Source organism: Diabrotica virgifera, chromosome 3 (genome assembly GCF_917563875.1).
Source record: "Diabrotica virgifera virgifera chromosome 3, PGI_DIABVI_V3a".
NCBI classification, from domain to species: Eukaryota; Metazoa; Arthropoda; class Insecta; order Coleoptera; family Chrysomelidae; genus Diabrotica; species Diabrotica virgifera.
The window spans coordinates 37,979,934-37,995,619 of NC_065445.1; the positions used below are offsets into that span (position 1 = coordinate 37,979,934).

The following is a 15,686-nucleotide window of genomic DNA, read 5'->3' on the forward strand; positions in this document are numbered from 1 at the left end:
AAAATGACATGACATTTTGACTAACATTATTAGTCAAAGATCCGAATAAAGGTCAATCTGTACCCATCTGCTTGCCGGATGAAACATTTTTTTATTAAATTTCATACATAGACAAATATTTCTAGCATGCAGTGGCGCACCCAGGGGGGTTTTGGGGGTTAAAACCCCTTCCAGAGCATATAAAGGATAGTAGGAAAATGTACCTTGTCTTTAACAAACTATACAAAAAAAATTCTGTACCCAAGCCAACCCCCCCCCACCCAGAGGAAACCAAACCCCCCAGAGGAAAATTCTAGGTGCGCCACTGCTAGCATGGGTTGCCTATCAAAATCGTGTCATAGCTATCCTTAAGGGGGGCCGTAGGGGTTGAAATCAATATTTCATGCACATTTTTTTTGAAAAATTATTTTATTTTTAAATTAAATAGGAACATTCGAAAAATATTAAAAAATAAGCCAACGGTGGCAAATTCTTAAAGGCACCTCAAAAAACAATGGATTGTGCGGTGGACACATCAGAACTCATCATTGAATCATGGTAAACAAAAAATTCAAAAATATTTTATTAGCTTATGAGTTTTTCATGACTTTTCATGGCTTATGACTTTTGACTTTTTGATATCACTCAGAAGTCAAATCAACGAATTTTTTTGCAATAAAGGGTGAAAATCAACATACATATTATAGTTAAACAAAAAATAAGCATTAAACAAAAATGATCTCGAAAGCATTACCTCAAGGAATGTCTAAAGAAAACATATACAAAATTCCAGGTGGGTCGGTTAAGTAGTTTTTAAGTTACAATGTCTACAGCCTTTGAAAAAAGCAGTTTTGAGGAAAAAGTGTTTAAAGTGCTGTGAACTTTTATTATCAATTTTTTTTGTCTGTCAAATCGTAAAATGATGCACACCTGAATATCTTCTTGAATCGCGGAGTAATTTACAAAAGAAAATGAGAACAGCTGTTGACCGTTGTTCAACAAGCGAGTCGAAGGTAAGGATATTCAATACTATCTCCCTACCTCCCTACCTTCGACTTGCTTTGCAGCGCGCTTGAGCGTGGTAAGAAACGGTCAACAGCTGTTCTCATTTTCTTTTATAAGTTACTCCGCGATTCAAAAACATATTCCGGCGTGCATCACTTTACGATTTGACAGACAAAAAAGAAATTGAAAATAAAAGTTGACAATACTTTAAACGCGTTTTTTTTCAAAACTGCTTTTTTCAAAGGCTCTAGACATTGTAACTCAAAAACTACTTGATCAACCCACCTGGAATTTTGTATATATTTTTTTAGACATTCCTTGAGGTAACGCTGTCGAGATATTTTTTGTTTTATGTTTATTTTTTATTTAACAATAATAAATATGTTGATTTTCACCCTTTTTTGCAAACAAATCTGTTGGTTTGACTTCTGAGTGATATCAAAAAGTCAAAATTCGATAAAACTAAAAAAAGCTCGACAGCGTTACCTCGAAAAACTTATATAGTCTGGGCTGATTATCGGAGAATAGACCATTTTAGGAAAATTTATTTACCAGCAATTTTATTGCTGGAATCGAAGCTTATGATTATATATATTAATAATATAGGTATGCAAAGTCCGCAGATAGTGTGCTACTTTTTTATAAACAAAATGGCGCGCGAAAATCGTATTTTTTCAATTAGTGCTCTATAACTCCGAAGATTTTAACTTTACAAACAAAAACACTCAAATAAAGATTCACTGCAATTAAATTCTGCATAAAGATATATTTTTCTCGATCTGCTCCGACGAAAATTTTCCTCGGAAAATGCGGGTTTTCCCAACAAAATCCTTAATTTTCAAATAAAGTTTTAGATAAGTAATTATCTACCAATAATTAAATAATTTGGTGACTTAAAAGCCTTCTTGGTTTAGATTATGGTTCCAGAAGCTGGTGAAAATTGAACAAATATTTTAGCAACAATTCAATTGTTAATTAATAATTTACGGTCGCAATAATAACCAAAATACTTACTTATGATACACTGATCAAACTTTGAAATCTTATAAAGATTCTATTTAACATTTTGCTGACAAAATATTATTTTTTTATTTTTTTTTGCATAATCTTTAAATGTTTAAAAAAATAGTTATGAACAAATTAACGTTTCTCAGAAAGTTTTTATTATATTCTAATTTTAAAAAATAGTTAAAATGCGTATTTCAAATATCTTTTGAAAATGAATGCTTTAAAACTTTTTTGCAACCATTTGCAAAAAAGTCATGAAACAGCAAAGTAAACATACGATTAATACGTTGTTTATAATTTTTTTAAATTCTTTCAAAGCGTAAAAGTGAGGTTAAAGTACAAGATAATTATTTACAAAAAATATCGATTATAAGTTTAATGGTTATATTTTAATTAAAGATTATAAATGTATTTTTTTGTAATTTACACGCGCGAAAGTAGACTAATACAGTACTGTAGCTAAAATTTTCACTCGAAGCGACGACCGCCGCGCGACGTACACTTAATAAATAAAATTATAGTATTATGTATGCTGCGTGTCAGTCCCTTCGAGTGAACAGTTTAGCTCCGGCTCTGTATCAAGCCTACTTTCGCGCTAAAAATTACAAAAAAAAGTATTTTTATTCTTTGATTAAAATATAACCATTGAACTAATATTTGATATTCTTTGTGGGTAATTAGATTATACCACAGACTCACTTTTAAGCTTTGAAACAATTAAAGCAAATTATAAACAACGGAAGATCGTATATTTATTTTGCTGTTTCATAACTTTTTTGCAAATGGTTTTAAAACATTTTTAAAGCATTCATTTTTAAGACCTTTGAAATACGCATTTTAAATATTTTTTAAAATTAGAATATAATAAACAATTTCTGGGAAATGTTAATTTGTTTATAACTATTTTTTTTAACATTTAAAAACTATGCAAAAAAATGAAAAATTTATATTTTGTCGACAAAATATTAAATAGGCATCACATCTTTATAATCTTTCTAAGTTTGATCAATGTCTCATGATTATTTTGGTTGTTATTGCGACTGTAAATTGTTAATTAACAATTGAATTGTTGCTAAAAATTTCTTTTAATTTTCACCGGCTTCTGCAGTTATAGTCTATACCAAGAAAGCTTTTATTTCACCAAGTTATTTAATTATTAATAAATAATTACTTGCCCAAAAAATTTATTTGAAAATTCGAGATTTTGTTGGGAAAACCCACATTTTCCGAGGAAAATTTTCGTCGGAGCAAATCGGGAAAAACATGCCTATATGTAGAATTAAATTGTGGTGAATTTTTATTTGAGTGTTTTTGGTGTAAAGTTAAAATCTTCGGAGTTAAATACCAATCATTGAAAAAAACACGATGGGGGCGCCATTTTGTTAATAAAAAAAAGTAGCACACCATCTGCGGACTTTGCATACCTATATTATTAATATATAGGATCATATTATTCGACTCCAGCAATAAAATTGCTGGTAAATAACCTTTCTTTGTACTTTACTAATTAGACCAGCGTATTATAACTATTTTTTTTTTAATTTAAAGATTATGCAAAAAAACGAAAAATTTATATTTTGTCGATAAAATATTAAATAAGCATCTCATCTTTATAATCTTTATAAGTTTGATCAATGTATCATGATTATTTTGGTTATTATTGCGATCGTAAATTGTTAATTAACAATTGAATTGTTGCTAAAATATTCGTTTAATTTTCACCGGCTTCTGGAATTACAATCTATACCAAAAAAGCTTTGATGTCACTAAGTTATTTAATTATTGATTAATAATTACTTACCTAAAACTTTATTTGAAAATTAGAGTTTTTGTTGGGAAAACCCGCATTTTCCGAGGAAAATTTTCATCGGAGCAAATCGGGAAAAACATATCTCTATGCAGAATTTAATTGCGGTGAATTTTTATTTGAGTGTTTTTGTTGTAAAGTTAAAATCTTCAGAGTTATAGAGCAATAATTGAAAAAATACGATTTGTCGGCGCCATTTTGTTTATAAAAAAGTAGAAAAAAGTAGTGTGTTTCTAGCACATTTATCTATGGACTTTGCATACCTATATTATTAATATAGAGGATCTTATAGTTCGATTCCAGCAATAAAATTGATGGTAAGTAACTTTTCCATGAATTTTGCTAATTAGCCCAGAGTAATAAGCTAATAAAATCTTTTTGAAGTTTTTGTTTACCATGATCCAATGATGAGTTCTGATGTCCACCGCAAAATTCAGTACATTTTGAGGTGTCTCCAAAAATTTGTCACCGTTGGCTTATTTTTCAATATTATTCCTTGAATTTTTTCTTGAATAATATATGAATTGAACTGAATACTGAATATGCCTATTTAATTTAAAAATACAATAATTCTACAATCCTTTAAAAAAAAGTGCTTGAAATATTGATTTCAACCCCTACGGCCCCCAATAAGGATAGCTATGACACGATTTTGATAGGCAACTCATGCTAGAAATATTTGTCTATGTATGAAATTTAATAAAAAAAATGTTTCATCCGGCAAGCAGATGGGTACAGATCGACCTACATATATTCGGATACCGTACTATATGACCATTCAAAATTATGTGTATGGATACTATGGAAGCGAAAAATATACAGGGTGAGTCATAAGGAACTGTACATACTCCTACCTCGTATAGAGGCCCCTATTGGGAATAACAAATCACCATTAAAAAGTGTCTGCTCCCCTTGTTTAATAATATACAGGGCGAGTTTCGCATTTTGGCAGAAATTTATATTGGTCATAATGTTTGAACGGTCAGATCGATGTGTCTCTTATTTTGATCAATCGTTACACTATTACCACCTAATCAACTGATTTATTCAAACTAGAAAAAATCAGGTCCGGCTTTAAAAAATTAGTTTGTTTGGGTCTTAGAAAAAATTTCACCCAGTATACGCTTTTTGAAAACTCTAATATGAATTTTACAAATTAGACAAATAGGCAATTAAAATGGCATATTTATTTTTTCCCCACACGATTACTTAATTTTTTATAAAAAAATCAAATTTGACTATGAATAATAATTAAAAGTGTGGTAAAGTGAACCATAGAGTTAAAAAAATTTACTTTTATTACAAAAATTAATTTTTTTTAACAAATATTTAATTTATGTTACCACCCAATCAACTGATTTATTCAAACTAGAAAAAATCAGGCCCGGATTTAAAAAATTATTTCGTTTTGGTCTTAGAAAAAATTTCACAATGTATACGCTTTTTGAAATCTCTAATATGAATTTTACAAATTAGACAAATAGGCAATTAAAATGGCAATTTATTTTTTCCCCCCACGATTACTTAATTTTTTATTAAAAAATCAAATTTGTCAAAATCGGAATTTTAACCCAAAAATAAAAAAAAAAGATGAAATCACGGTTTAACTCGCTACAACGTTCCATTTTAATTTTTTTTTCTGAAATTTTTACAGCACATATCTCTTACCATTGTGAAGACTATGACAATTGTTGTAGACTTTCAGTCTTCTTCTCGTAAAAGTTATGAATTTTTAAAAATAAAAGGTGCAGATTCGTGAATTGCAAAGTTAAATCGCAAATATTAAGTGAAAAATTTAAAATGTATCTATTTGATCACGTCTATGTTAAACTCCAAAGAGTCCAAAGAGAAGTGTTATGGGGAGTTTTAGATCTAGACGTATTATAGAAAAAAATAATGGTGAAACTTTTAATTTTAAGAAAAACGTTGTTTAATTTTTTTTATTTTTATGGTAAAATTGCGATTTTGACAAATTTGATTTTTTAATAAAAAATTAAGTAATCGTGTGGGGAAAAAATAAATATGCCATTTTAATTGCCTATTTGTCTAATTTGTAAAATTTATATTAGAGTTTTCAAAAAGCGTATACAGGGTGAAATTTTTTCTAAGACCCAAACGAACTAATTTTTTAAAGCTGGACCTGATTTTTTTCTAGTTTGAATAAATCAGTTGATTGGGTGGTAACATAAATCAAATATTTGTTTAAAAAAATTAATTTTTGTAACAAAAGTTAATTTTTTTTAAATCTATGGTTCACTTTACCAAATTTTTAATTCATAGTCAAATTTGATTTTTTTATAAAAAATTAAGTAATCGTGTGGGGACAAAAATAAATATGTCATTTTAATTGCCTATTTGTCTAATTTGCAAAATTAATATTAGAGTTTTCAAAAAGCGTATACAGGGTGAAATTTTTTCTAAGACCCAAACGAACTAATTTTTTAAAGCCGGACCTGATTTTTTTCTAGTTTAAGGGCCGGTTGTTCGAACGCTGATCAACAATGATCACTATCAAATATTTAATTACTTTCACCAAAACTGTCAATGTCAACTTTATTGGGTTGCTGAAAACATAATTGATTAAAATTATGAGATTAGTTAATCAATTAACATAACAATTATTAACATAATTGATTAAGTAATTTCATATTATGTTTTCAGCAACCCAAACAAAGTTGACATTGACAGTTGGTGACAGTAATTAAATATTTGATAATGATCATTGTTGATTAGCTTTCGAACAACCGGCCCTGAATAAATCAGTTGATTAGGTGGTAATAGTGTAACGATTGACCAAAATAAGAGACACATCGATCTGACCGTTCAAAAATTATGACGAATAAAAATTTCTGTCAAAATGCGAAACTCGCCCTGTATATTATTAAACAATGGGAGCAGACACATTTTAATGGTCATTTGTTATTCCCCATAGGGGCCTCTATACGAGGTAGGAGTATGTACAGTTCCTCATGACTCACCCTGTATTATTAAAGGTTACTGATAGAGAACGGTTTTTTTTTTGGAAAATCCGTTTATAAATCCGTTTTAACTACTTAAAGATATGAAGACAACTGCTTATCAACATTTTTTTAAATAAAAATGAATAAACATTTTTCATTTCGTTGCAACCCGAAACTGCAATCGTATTATATTCTGGTTCAATCAGAGAGTACAGCAAGCATCCCTACCGGTTTCGGGGCTTCTTAGCCCCTCATCAGGAGATACATATGCTCTTCTCTCTGACGGAACCGGGATAATACTCCGCGTGCAGTCACGGATTGCATCGAACGAAATGGCAGGGATGCCCTAGCGACATCTTCTAGAAAAATGCTGCTTTTTTTTAAATAGTTTTTCTAGTTTGGTCACCAATAAAATAGTCCCGACTAGGCTACTTGACATGACGTAGGTAGTTAATTTTCTTTCGCAAAGTTAGGCTGATAATTAGAGTTTTAATTACCTATTTTCTATCCCTTTACCCCATTATTACTTAAAAAAGGTTAATACATGATATGGATAATTGTACAAAAGTACACAAAAATTATAAATAGATATATTGGTGCACGACATGAAGCATGTACGTTATCAGAACAAATATGCGAATGTTCATTTCTATTATTAATAGATATTTGGCATGATCTGTTGTCCCACGTAAACATTCTTCTTCTTCTTCTTGGCTGGCTTTACAACTCGGGGCGAGTCTTCACCGCATCCACTATATCCCTCCATCTTCTTCAATATCATCCTTCCTTCTTTTTCTGGGACGGCCTACTGACGGTCTTCTGTCGTCTGTTATCTCAAAGAAACTCTCTTCAACACACTGTCTTCCTCTGATCTTACCACATGACTTGCCAATCTTATCCGGTTAGCTTTTATAATATGTCTGACGATGTTTTCAGTCGCATACAGAGTCACCAATTCAAGATTGCGGTACCTTCTCTCTCCACTCTCTTACCAATTCATTAGTGATATTGATTATAGTTACTTTCGAGTAATCGTTACAAATCGTTACTTTTGTATAAAGTAATCATTTGCAGTATTCGTTACTTTGATTACTATGATTACTTTTGTTACTTTTGTATTTGAGTACCGGCAATCATATCGAGAATCGTATTTCTCAGAAGCACCGATCTGTTTAATGGATAAAAATGATTTGATTACTATGATTACTTTTGTATTTGAGTACCGGTAATCATATCGAGAATCGTATTTCTTAGTAGGTAGGTTTTATTTTTATTTTCATTCTGTGAATTTGTGAATTATCTAGTATCTAATCTACATCGGCACATCGCGTAGATCTAGATAAAAATATAGGGTTCTCGCATTAGATTTTTGTTAATGACATACATTACATATTTTACGTATAGCATTATATCTCCCTCTGTTTCATCTTCTATCTTCTCCTCACCCTCACACCCTTAAAACGCTTCATACCGATAACGATATTCGATAACACTCGTAAAATACCGGTCCCGTCCGTTACCCGCTGTGATACGATTGGTAGAAAGTAACGAAGTAATCAGAGTAATCAAAGTAGATACAATAGTTGTTACTCGCTCTGATATGATTGGCACGAAGTAATCAGAGTAATCAAAGTAATCAAAGTAACGATTTGCCTCTCTGTATAGTAATCGTTACTTTCGGTATTTGTAAGTAACGAGTACTGTGTAACGAATAGATACTTTTTCAACATCTCTACAATTTATCTCTTTGATGGCCAAATATCATTCTAAAAACGTTCTTTTTAAATACTAGCAGCTTATTTATTTCCTGCTGATGTAGAGTCCATGTTTCACTTCCATATGTAAAGCCGGACTCAAACGACTCGTGTACTTCGCAAGTACAGAATTATTCGCATACTTGGAAAGTATACGAGTTTGCGATTGCGATGACAAACAGGGCACTCACACGACGTGTACAATTTACAAGTACGCGAGCGTAAACATTTGGCTTAACGACCTTGACAAATGAATCAGTGGTGTGATTACTAATAAATAGACCAGGACATTTAGGAAAAAATAGATCGATATTTAAATACATCACTTAGAAAATTACAACTTTTTTCATTGTCTTCAGGATGACACCAGTAAAAAAGTCAACAATATAAAAATGGCTGGAAATGCATAGTTGAAATTTAAAGTGCATCATATGCATCCAAAAGTGCATAAACATGTCAAAATAAGTGTAATAGGGCCAGATTTGGTTACCCGGGGGTTTTTGGGTCGCTGAGAACGAATATGCGCCATCAGAACTGACCATCGGGACACCTGGTGTCCAGGTTCACTGCTAAGGCACGTCATCTAGAGTTTAGAGGGTTTTCGGCACTAAATTTGTGCAAACAGATGACTCGGGGTAGCTGAGCAAAAACTCGCCATCAAAACCGACCCCCCTTGCACCTCATGCCCAAAACCCCTTCAAACTCCTGAAAATAACATGCCTTAGCATTGTGTACCAGGTGGTCGGGAGGTCGGTTCTGATGGCGTATTCGTATTCAGCGACCCCAAAAACCGCCTACTTGATCTATTTGCATGCATTCAGTGCCTAAAACCTTAAAACCTCAGAAGATGACGTACCTTAGAAGTGACCACCGGCACAAGGTGCTCCGGGGGTCAGTTCTGATGGAGTATTCGTGTTCAGCAGCACCCAACCCCCGTATAATCCGTTTGCATTAATTTAGTACCAAAATCCCTCGAAACTCCAGAAGATATGACGTGCTACAGCAATGACACTGGGCAATAGGGGCTACGTAGGTCGGTTCTGATAGCATATTCGTATTCAGCGACTCCACAAAACTTCAAGTAAAATGAGTGCATCAATTTAGGGCCGTTAGCCCTCGAATCTCCAGATGACGTGCCCTAGTAGTGACCCTGGCCACCAGGTGCTCCGGGGGTAAGTTCTGATAGCGTAGTCATGTTCAGCGACCTCAAAAACCCCGCGAGTAACACAAGTTGGCCCTTAATATGCTTATGACCTGTTTATGCACTTTTTAATGCATGTTAAGAACTTTAAAAAGCAATTGTTAATTAGGCATTTCCACCCATTTTTCTATTGTAGACTTTTTTCCTGACATCATCCTGAATACAATGCAAAACTAGCAAGTCTCTAGGTGGTGTATTTAAAAATCGATTTATTCCGGTGTTTTTAGTGCTAAATGCACTGGTCTAAATGAATAGTCGCAGTAAATGCCAATTATTTATACATTTCGTTTGACCGCCTCTGCAAGTATAGACAAGTATGTACTTCACAAGTGTGCGAATAATCGTGATCCCTTTGACTCGGGTCATTCTTTACCGACAACAGTTGGAAGATAAAGTGGCAACGAGTGACAAATAATTGTACGATTAACCCACTCAGACGACATGGCAGGTATATGCAAGTGACGATTATTCGCCAAGTACACGAGTCGTTTGAGTCCGGCTTAACAAATGAGCAAATAATTGACATGTACAGTTATTAACGTTGCTAGGGTATAAGGTGCTCGCCTGCAAAACTATTATAGGCGCCCTTTAGATTTTTTTTTGAAACTAGTATTTTGTATAACACCAGCAGTAAAAAGCTCATTATGGCGCCCCCTAAACAACGGCGCTCTCCTGCAGTGCATCCCTTGCCCGCCCGTTATCTCCGGCCCTGTGTACAGTCTAGGGATGGCGGTTTTTGACAAAACACCGGTTTTCGGTTATACCGGTTTTTTTTACTTACGGTTTAACCTGGCGGTTATAACCGGCCAAAAAAACCGGTTTTTGTTTTTTTTAATTCAATAGGTTACAATGTTACATTTACAATGCACTTTAGTTTGCGATACTCCACTCGACTCGATACTCGATATCAATATGATCAAAATTAATACTATCGAAAGAAAACACAATTTTTAATAAAACCATTTTATTCTATTGATTATTATATTATTTATTTATTATTTTATTATTATTATAATATTTATTGATTATTATTAAATATAATATAGGTATAGTCTAGTAAAATAAAATTACACTACATGTAAATCAAAATGTAAATTCGTACAGGTTGAAACAAATTTTATATCAAAGTTTAGGTGGGTACAAAAGATATTTTCAAGAAAGTATCCAAATCATACAAGGGGATCATTGTTTAAATAATTAAAAAGGGGTCATTTTTGCAAAAAAACTTAATTTTTTAACTGCTGAGGTCATTCAATTACTAATGAAGGAGTATAGGATTATTTTCTTCAAAGTTGAAGGGTAAATTTTTCACATAAGACTTACAAAATTAAATTTGACCCCCTATTTATTTAAATAATTATATATAAAACTTTAAAAACAAATTTGCAAAAAATTATTCTTAGCGTTTTAAATAAGCACTATAAAGTATCTTATTTTACAGAAAAAGTTGCGCTATATTATCAATATTAAATAAAAAAAAATTGGTCCAAAAATAATAAATATTTTTTAAGATATTGAATTTGTTTTTTAAATGTTACTCTATTTTCAATTGCAAAAACGCGGTTGTTGCCAAAGAAGTATTCACCTGTATTAAATCTTATTATTTTTATTTTTTTATATATTTTCGATAAATGTATTAATATATTCAAATTTCAATTAAACTTCCCCCTAAAATGGCATTTGAAAATTATTCAAATTTGTTTATAATTTGTTTTTTTAATAACGTCGCGGGGATTAAATATTTTGAAATACCGTTTCGATAATTGGATTCCTGGGAATTTTTCACTAATTAACAAATTTTTTTGTCTTTTTTCCTCTTCTTTTTTTTTCTTTGAGTTATATTACTACGGGCCCTTTTAGGGTTAAGTTTCATTAAGAATGTCGAATCTCTAAGTTGTAAATTCTAGACCTAAAAATATTAAGATTGGTCTAAAATCACTTAAATAAAATGTGGCTACTTACTGAGTAACAGGGTTTTATTTAAAAATTTAAAAATTATTTTTACCAAGTACTTTCAAACTATTAGACGTATCCTTATCATACTTGGCAAAAAGTGTGGGTACTATACAGTCTACTAAATTGTGATAAACAAACGTTTCTAGCTACTACCAGAGGCGTACGACAGGTGGTAGTTAATGGTTGACCCTTCCCAAATTCTACGCCACTGAGGGAATTACTATTTTAGCGAAATTTTTCGATTCTTTAATACTTTTTATGTAAATAATATACTCTTTACTGGTAACGATTAAGTCATTAGTTTTCGAGATATTGGACGTTAAATATGAAACGGCATAGTTATTTTGATTCATTCATTCATTCATTTTAAACTTCCAATATCTCTCAAACTGATGACTTTATCGATACCAATAAAGTTATTTACATACAAAGTATTGGAGAATCAAAAAATTTCGCTAAAATAGTAATTCGCTCAGTGGCGTAGAATTTGGGAAGGGTCAATCATTCACTATCCCCTGTCGTACGCCTCTGGCACTAGCTAGAAACGTTTATTAATCCCAATTTAGTAGAGTGTATAATAGCTACACTTTCTGCCAAGTATGATAAGGATACGACAAATAGTTTTAAAGTACTTGGTAAAAATAATTTTTAAATAAAACACCCTGTAACTCAGTAAGTAGCCACACTTTATTTAAAAGATTTTAGTTAAATCTTAATATTTTTAGGTCTAGAATCTACAACTCATATATTCGACATTCCTAATAAATTTTAACCCTAAAAGGGCCCGTAGTAATATGACTCCAAGAAAAAAAAAAGAAAAAAAAAACGACAAAAAAATTTTGTTAATTAGTAAAAAATTCCCAGGAACCCAATTATCGAAACGGCATTTCAAAATACTTAATCCCCGCGACGTTATTAAAAAAACAAATTATAAACAAATTTGAATAATTTTCAAATGCCATTTTAGGGGGGAGTTTAATTGAAATTCGAATTTATCAATACATTTATCGAAAATATACATAAAAATAAAAATAATGATATCTTAAGCAGGTGAATATTTCTTTGGAAACAACCGCGTTTTTGCAATTGAAAATATAGTAACATTTAATAAACAAATTCAATATCTCAAAAAATATTAAATATTTTTTGACCAATTTTTTTTGCTTAATACTGGTACCATAGCGCAACTTAGTCTGTAAAAAAAGATGATATTTTATAGTGCTTATTTAAAACGCTAAAAATATTTTTTTGCAAATTTGCTTTTAAAGTCTTGTATACAATTATTTAAATAAATAGGGGGTCAAATTTAATTTAGTAAGTCTTATGTGAAAAATCTTCTCTTCAACTTTGCAGAAAAAATCCCATAGACCTTCGCTAATAAGTGGATTACCTCAGCAATTAAAAAAGTATTTTTTTTGCAAAAATGACCCCTTTTTAATTATTTAAACAATGATCCCCTTGTATGATTTGGATACTTTCTTGAAAATATCTTTTGTTCCCACCTAAACTTTAATATAAAATTTGTTTTAACCTGTACGAATTTACATTTTGACTTTTTTTTATTTTATTAGGCTAGTAGCCTAAGATTAATATATACATATTGCAATTTAACCCAAGCTTTTCAACTTATAAAAAACTTCCCAGACTATTTCAAATGGGATTTAAAAAAAATAATATCAACATAAATATTTTACTTAAAAATAAATTGAATAATGCAATTTATCTTTTATTTTTACTACCACCAAAAAAATTTATCATGTATTTCTTTTAACACGTTTGTATATTTGTATAATAGGTACATTTTAACTCATTTAATACTTCCTGTATGGGTTTATCGTTTTGAAAACGTAGGGAAATCCTTGGAGATTCGTATTCTTAATCGGTAATTCGATATTCATAGTCAGAACATTATTTTTGGTAATCAGAAAAAGTCGTTCACCCACTTTCAATGTCAAGAGTCAAGTGTGAAAAATAGATGATGTTTGCATCTACTTCAACCATATCACTTCTTATGTAAATATTATGATTACAAATACCTTTTTAACGGAATATTATAATAAAACTTAATTGTTTCTGGCTGATGTGAGTTTGCACTTTCAGTTTGCTTCTATATTTATAAAATAAAATTTGAATTATGATTTTGTTTGGAATAATTACTTGAGAATAATAATTATGATTGGGATCCAAAATAATACCTAACCTAATCCCAATCACCGTAAAAACCTAATAACCGGTTCTTACTTTAAAAAGAAAAACCCGGTTATAACCGGGACAAAAAACAACCGGTAAAACCGGTTATTGCGAAGTAAAAAACCGGTTTTAGGTTAAAACCGGTAGGTTTTTCCCATCCCTAGTACAGTTTTAATTTGATAATAATAACCTAAAAGTAGCAGTAAGACTTTTTAATGCCCTCCTCCTCCTAAGTGCCTTCTCTATTGAGGTTGGCGATCAATACGGCAAATTTCTCTCTGTTCTGGGTTTGATGAATTAAGTCATTCCCTGTTGTGTGGGTCCAATCTCTGATGTTTCGAAGCCAGGATTTTTCTTTCTTCCTATACCCATTTTACCTTCGATTTTGCCTTCTAATATCACCTGTAGCTGCTCAAATTCCCTATGGCGCATTATGTGTCCTAGATACGACGTCTTTCTAATTTTGATTGTATTGACCAGATGAGGACGTGTGGTCATTATTTCCAGTACTTCTTTATTTGTAGTTCTGCTGGTCCAGCTTATTCTTAGCATTCGGCGGTACATCCACATTTCGAATGAATTCAGTTTGTTGACGTCATACCGTCTTAATGTCCAGGTCTCACAGTCACAGCCATATAGTAATAGAGACCACACATAACACTTTAGTGTTCTCAATCTTATTGTGACTGATAGCTTGGGGTTACAGAACATTTCACGCATGTTAATGAAGCCAGACCTTGGTATTTCAATGCGTCTTCTAATTTCTTTTGAGTGGTCTAGCTGACTGTTTAGCTCTCTGCCCAGGTATATGAAGCTTTGGGAACTCTGAAGGGTGATACCATGATATTTTTAATGCAATATGACTATTTTATATAATATCTTGGTTTCTCCTTCCCTGGTATCAAGGTGATCGGATAAATTTATCATAAGCATCTGCTTTAGCTTTTGCTACTGCTACTACAAGACTACATAAACTATCTCAAATGTCATTATCATTCACCTTAAAGACGTCTATAGTTATAGTTCATCGATATGTTTGCACGTGTAAATGTATCATTGAACTTTATTTAGTAAAATAAAAAAACAAGAAATCATTTAGTGTTGGCATTGACTTTGTTAAATATGAATATTTAATAAAGCCTTCAAAAAATTCAAATGAGATTTGACTTGTTAATTGGTAGATAATCAGTTGTTTTTTTATTTAAAGATCATTTAACAATTTTTGACCAGAAAATTATTAAAATATCGCATGCCGGAAGATCGTAATCGATGCTAACTTGTTTCTTTAGTACTGCTGTCATCCTTATGTATCTTTATGGTAGAAAAGCCCAAGAGGGGATTTTTGCAGTAACTCGGGCGTGTCAGATTATCACATGGGGAGAAACCTTATACCCTGTAAATGTACATCTACCATATTATATTGGCTCTTAATACAGGAGAGTTCGTTATGGGTGATCCGAAAAAAAATATATCCTTAGAAAAACTCGAAATTCCAAATTAAGATAAAATAGTGTATATTTAAAATATCTGACGATTTGAGCGGTAAGGAAATGGACGAGTTTCACAAAAAAGCGAATATTTCGCGAAATGAGCGTCAGATCGAAAAACTAAAAAAAAGTCTTCAGTATTTTTCAAAAATCTATCGAATGATTCCAAACACAACCCCCACGGAGAGGGGTGGGGGGTAAATTTAAAATTTTAAATAGGAACCCCGCAATATTTCGCGAAATGAACATCAGATCGAAAAACAGCAAAATACACGTATTCAGTATTTTTTAAAAATCTATCGAATGGCACCAAACACGACCCCCCACGGAGATGGGGTG

At 31.6% G+C, this 15,686-nt stretch overlaps 1 protein-coding gene across 3 annotated transcripts in view; it reads left to right on the top strand.

The window, feature by feature from the left end:
- Positions 1-15,686, top strand: part of LOC114326037 (facilitated trehalose transporter Tret1-2 homolog) — a 91,051-nt gene that overhangs the window by 36,990 nt on the left and 38,375 nt on the right. The window lies entirely within an intron of this gene.